The sequence below is a fragment of the Cyanistes caeruleus genome, chromosome 3 (genome assembly GCF_971803275.1).
Source record: "Cyanistes caeruleus chromosome 3, bCyaCae1.hap1.1, whole genome shotgun sequence".
NCBI classification, from domain to species: domain Eukaryota; kingdom Metazoa; phylum Chordata; class Aves; order Passeriformes; family Paridae; genus Cyanistes; species Cyanistes caeruleus.
Genome location: NC_141703.1, coordinates 43327179 through 43333316, shown reverse-complemented (window position 1 = coordinate 43333316; position 6138 = coordinate 43327179).

The following is a 6138-nucleotide window of genomic DNA, read 5'->3' as shown; positions in this document are numbered from 1 at the left end:
CTCACGTAATGAGTATTCATTGTGATAACCTTGCACTTCCAGACAGTGGAATGCAAATCTTCCTCAAAAAGCTTCTATTTAAAAACAAGAAAGATTCTAAAGACTTCTTTATTAGTCTCATTTTGTCCTCCAAAATTGCTGCAGGAGATACAAATTTCAGTTTATTGTAGCCCTGAATTTTTGGGGACTATAAATTCAGAGAACAGTTATAATTTTGAGATGGAAAAGTGATGTCATGGGTCACCTTTATCCTGTGGCAATAATAATTTAAAATTGTACACACATATACACACCCATATATATATATATATTTATAAAAGAAAAATGGAAATAAGAAATAAAGGAAGTAAATAGAATCTGTCACGAATTACTACATTTTTTTAGAGAATTATAAAATTATTAGGGTTTAAAGGGATCTTAAAGATCATCTAGATCCAATCCCCTTGCCATGGGCAGGAAGTCTTCCATCAGACCAGGTTATTAAGAGGCCATCCAATCTGTTTGTGGACATTTCCAGAAATGGGGAGTCCACAACCTCTCTGGGCAACAGTGCCTACAGTGCCTCATGACCTTCACAGTGAATTTTTTCTTCTTAATATCTAATTAAACATACCCTCCTTTAGGTTGCAGCTTTTCCTCCTTGTCCTATCATTAACTGCCCTTGTAGAAGTCCCTCTCCAGCTCTCTTGTAAATTTCCTTTTGGTACTGGAAGGCTGCTATAAGATCTCCTCAAAGCCTTCTCCTTTCCAGTCTTTTCATTCATGATGAGTATCTGAGAAGTTTCTATTGACAGATTTTCAAATGTATCTTTCAGAAACATATACTCTTTAGTAATGATACCTGACTGTATGTAATTGTACGTGAAGAAGTATTTTGGCAACAATAGTGTTCATGTGCACATTTTAATCAGAGAGTGGGTCTGAGAGGAGGCACCTGAAGTAAGTTTTGAATGGTCATATTGGCAATGAAGGAAGTTCTGGTAACTATGTGGACAGACATGTAGACATGTAGACAGACAAATTAAGTAGACTTAAAAACTTTGGGCAAGTCCAGACAAAAAGACCTTCCTCCATTAGTGCTTCTTTAAAATCAGAACCATATGAATCTTTGTGACACAAATATTAGCTGTTCCATTACAGATATCTTTCACTTTACAAATGTCAGCATGAGAATAGTTCCCTTTACTGTTTAGTCCTGTCTCTTTCAATAACAATAACTTCATCATAAAATCATTATGTTTTGTCTAAAAACTGTTAGTATTCACTTAAGCCCACTGCTTCCTTTGGGTTGCTGCTCCAGAATTTCACTTTTATCATTATTAAACAATGTGCAGTGTATTTGGGACAACGCATAGTTTGTGCTCACTGTGTTCTAGAATTAAATGCTTATTTTCATTTTCATAATGTTTGTTTCTAGAGAGCTAAATATATTAATTCTGTCTCTGTCTGTATTGTCAAATACCTCCATTCCAGGACATCAACTTTGTACATGTGGCCAGGAAGAACACAAACAGGTATGTCCACAAACTTTAGAGCAAGGGTACTGTAGAGCATTAGGTTTGATGCTCAGTTGCTGAGACTCTAGAAAACTGTGTAGTTTTGCTACATAGGCTGTTTTGGGGTTCTTTTTTATTTAAAATGTATTCAGTGAGTTTGAGACTATAGTACAGCCTTAATAAAAAAAGATTACACTATAAAAACGTGATGTATAAAATTGAGAGTAAATATTGATAGTAAAAAGTTTTGCAGTACAAAGATTTTTGAGAGAGTTTCTGACAAAAGAAGGAAATGTCAAATGATTTTGTGTTGACCAGAGTACATGTAAGAGTAGTTACAGAAGTGAACTACCTTCAGAACAATGATGTGGCTTTGTTGGAAAACTTTAGTTGGAGAATTCCAAATTAGAGTCAAGGAGCTAAGCAGTGTGGATGGTCTGGGATTTGCTGATGGAGTTTTCCCCTAGTGAGTTTACTTGAGAGAATCACAGAACATTCTGAGTAGGAAGGGAACCACTAGGATCACTCAAGTCCAACTGCTGGCCCTGGAGAGCCCCAGAATCACAGTATGTGCCTGAGAGCATGGTCCAAATGCATCTTGAAACCTACCCTGACATAACTTCAGGCCATTTCTTCAGGTTCTGTCACTTGTCACAGAAGTGAAGAGATCAGTGCCCACCCCTCCTCTTCCCCTCATGTGGAACTGCAATGTGGTCTCCCCTCAGTCTGCTCCCATTTTCTCCAGGTTGAAGAAGCCAACTGACTTCAGCTGGTCTTTGTATGGCTTCCCCTCAAGCTTCTTCACCATCTCAGTTGCCCTCATTTGGATACTGTCCAATAGCTTTGTATCTCTTTTATATTCTGGCACCCAAAACTGCACACAGGGCTCAAATTGAGGCTGCCCCAGCACAGAGTAGAGCAGGACAATCCCCTCCCTTGCCTGGCTGGTGATGCTGTGCCTGATACATCCCAGGACAAGACTGGTACTCCTAGCTGCCAGGGTGCTGCTGACTCGTGTTCAATTTTCCATTGACCAGGACCCCCATGTTCCTGTGCTGCTCACCAGCATGTCATTCCCCAGTTTATACCTACATCCAGGGTAGCTCCATCCCAGGTAAAGAATTCAGCACTTGCCTTTGTTAAAGTTCATATGGTTAGTGATTGCCCCATTTTCTAATTTGTCAAGGTCTCTCTGCAGGTCCTCGATGCCCTCAAGGGAGTCAACAGCTCCTCCCAATTTTGTACCTGTGAACTTGCTCAGTATCTGTTCCAGTCCAGTGTCCAAGTCATTTGTGAAGATGACTGAAGATCACAGGGCTGAGGATGAAGCTCCAAGGAACCCCACTAGTGATAGTCTGATGTCATCCCCTTCAATGTAAGCCTTTGTGTCCAACCCATGAGTCAGTTGCTCACCCAGCATATACAGCTGTTTATACATACACAGTTTATACACCTCTTTGCTGGACATTTTGTTCAGAAGGATCCTGTGAGAGATGGTGTTGAAAGCTTTACTGAAATTTGAGAAGATTACATCAACTGACTTTCCTTGATCAACTAGGTGGGTTCCATTGTCATAAAAGCAAGTCAGGTTCAAGAAGCATGAATGAAGCCATGCTGCTTCAAGCCTATGATTACAGTGTCCCTCATGTGTTTTTCAATAATTCCCAGCACAATTCTCTCTATAATTTTAACAGCGCTGAAGCAAGACTGGAAAGCCTGTAGTTTCCAATGCTATCCTTCTTGCCTCTTTTGAAAACTGGGACAAAAATTACCTACCTTCCAGTCATCTGGGACCTCTCCAGATTTCCAAGATCATTCAAAAATCACTGAGGGACACGTCATGCTGACATTAGCCAGCTCTCTATGTATTCCGATATATGAATCCTATCAGGACTTACAGATTTATAGGGATCCAAATGGAGCAGTTGATACACATGAGTTCAATGTCAGCTGTGAGTTTACCATTCTCATCACTCATGATACTCCAGCTCAGGGCACTGAGACCCCCTCAGTCTCTCATATGGGGTGAAGATGGAAGCAAAGAACATGCTAAACATCTCCATCTTTTCCCCGTTCCTGAGATCACCATTCTCATCCTGTAACAGGCAAATGTAATTTCTGCTAGGTTAACAAGCCATTATCCACAATTTTTGAAAAATCATGACAGTCAGAAAAGAAGTCTGAATCTTCATTTGCTAAGTACATTGTGATAAACTAGTTTCTTTTTTTAATTTAAATTTTTATTTATTTATTTAATTGTTTAGTTCTACATTATAGCCCATGGTTCTTTATCACTTTGGATAATTATATCTTTACACTGACTCTAATTGAGGTCTCACTGATGTCTTACACAAATATTTCTGCTTAGCTGGAAATATTTTGGTTACTTTTTTTACAGCTTTATTCCGCTATTGATTTACTATCATCCTTATAAACAGATAGATACCTGGGCTTTTTAAAATTAATTTCTTATTTCCAGCTGAGAAAATTCCAGCTTGTTTGCAGGCCCAAGACTGCCCTACAGATTCTTGTTCCGAGTGTCTAAATGAATGGATTTTCACTTTGTTCTCATAAATTCCCCCATGCCCTATTACTTCACTCTCTAAGGCTATTCATTTATTTATGTGTAATATTTCACTGCTTCCCTCTATTCAAAATGACTGCCAACTTTGTGATATCATCTAATTTCATTACCTCACTTTAACCTTTGAGCCAAGGTCAGAATCCAAGTTTGAGATACTGTGACTGTTCCTAATCCTCAATAAATTCTCTCTCTCTCTATATATATATATATTTATTCTATAAATACATAAAATTATGATTTGTCCATAGTTTAATATTTTCTCTTTAATACAAAACAGCAATTGTCACATGATACTGTATGTTCCGTGTAAGTTCACATCATGTGTATTTGATTCCTCAGGGCTTTAATAATTCTTCCTTAAATATTTGTTCTAAAACCTTGTTTGATTTAAGGACAAGCAAATTCAGAGATGTATACATATGTTTATATTTCAATTTTTGTTCTCTTTATATATACTGATATATATCAAATCACTTTTCAGATTTATTCATGCAGTGTGATGCATTGGCTCTCCAGAGTTATTTAAGGGAAATTATCCTGCTATTCTGTCACAGATGCATTTTTATTGTAGATGCATTGTTTTCAATTTACATATCCCTGTTGTATATCACCAGTCCAGGTGGCAATCCTGTCTCTTTTCCCTGTCAAATATGACAAAAATATTAAGAAATATTTATATACATGTTTTTAAGTAATAGTCAAAGTATATTTAGTCAACATTTTACTCACTAAGTATAGTAGTTGTTCTTCTGTGTGCCTCTTTTTCAAACAAAACTTCAATAGATTATTCTGTAAATTTATACCTTGTGCATCACTGTTTAGGCTTCAGCAAACTTTTATGAACTTAGAACCTACTTAGAAACTCCAGATATTTATAACTGAAATCACAACTCAAGTTGTGTATCAGTGTATGATTGCAGCATCTTAATTTAAGTCTGTGTTCTCTCACAATGCTGTAACTATTTGTCCCAAAGGGGAAGAGGTTCGGGTTCTCAAACACCTCCTCCACACAGAGTAACAGATTGATGATGCATTCTCCACCTGAAGTTAGCATTCTCTTACATTTTAAGTTCTAGTATGTGAAAGAAATTCAGTCTTTTGATGTAGTCCCAGGTTGCTTACTCAGATGCAAAACCAAAGCCCCTCAGGTCTCTAATGTAAATGCTGAAAACCCAATAATTTAAGAAGAAATATGAGGAGATATTGAGATATTTTTAAACTCATGATACAATTAATTCTAATTTTATACAAATACTAATTTCAAACTCCTGTATAAGATTTTGCCTTATATCTTGGACAGCTTGAAACAAAGAATACAACACTGAAATTTCATGATGCTAAATTTTCACCACCGTGTGCTGATCAGATAAAATCATGATACCAGAAGCACATTTTTTGCCTATCACTCCCTAATAAGTATGTTTGTGTTTGATAAAAGGTATTCTCTTTTTCATGTTCTGTATAGGAAGATAAAGCTCTTTATTTTTCTTTTCTTATATATATACTAGAATTTTGCTTTTCATTACTTAAAAAAAAAGTGCTGTACTTTATTATATGACCTAAAAATAATATATGCATGTTAATGAAAAAATGACTGTGATAATGCTGATGGTAAATATCATAAGAAAATATTAAAACTAGTAAAATATACTTAATCAAACTAAGCAAAATGTTCCTAAGCATAGAAAATTCAGTGATTAATAGTCAGCAGGATTCTAGCTTTCTGTCACCACTTGGATTTTATGTGGTGTTACTAAGCAACAAAGGTTACTCTTCAGCAACACTTAGATGCAGTATTTGCAGCTTTAATCAAATCAGCTGCTAAGTGAACAGTACTTTTTTGTAATATGTTTGTCAGTGATAGATAAGGAGTACAAGCAAATCAAATATATGCTAATTTATCTTATATAGTATAATTATAACAAGTCTCCTTTTAGTTGGTTAGGGGCTTTTCTAATGCACATCTCTGTATATGTCATTTATCTTATGGTGAACATTCTTGTTAACAGGCATAATTCAGCAACATTTTAATTTTTCTTCCAAGTTCCAAATAGTATT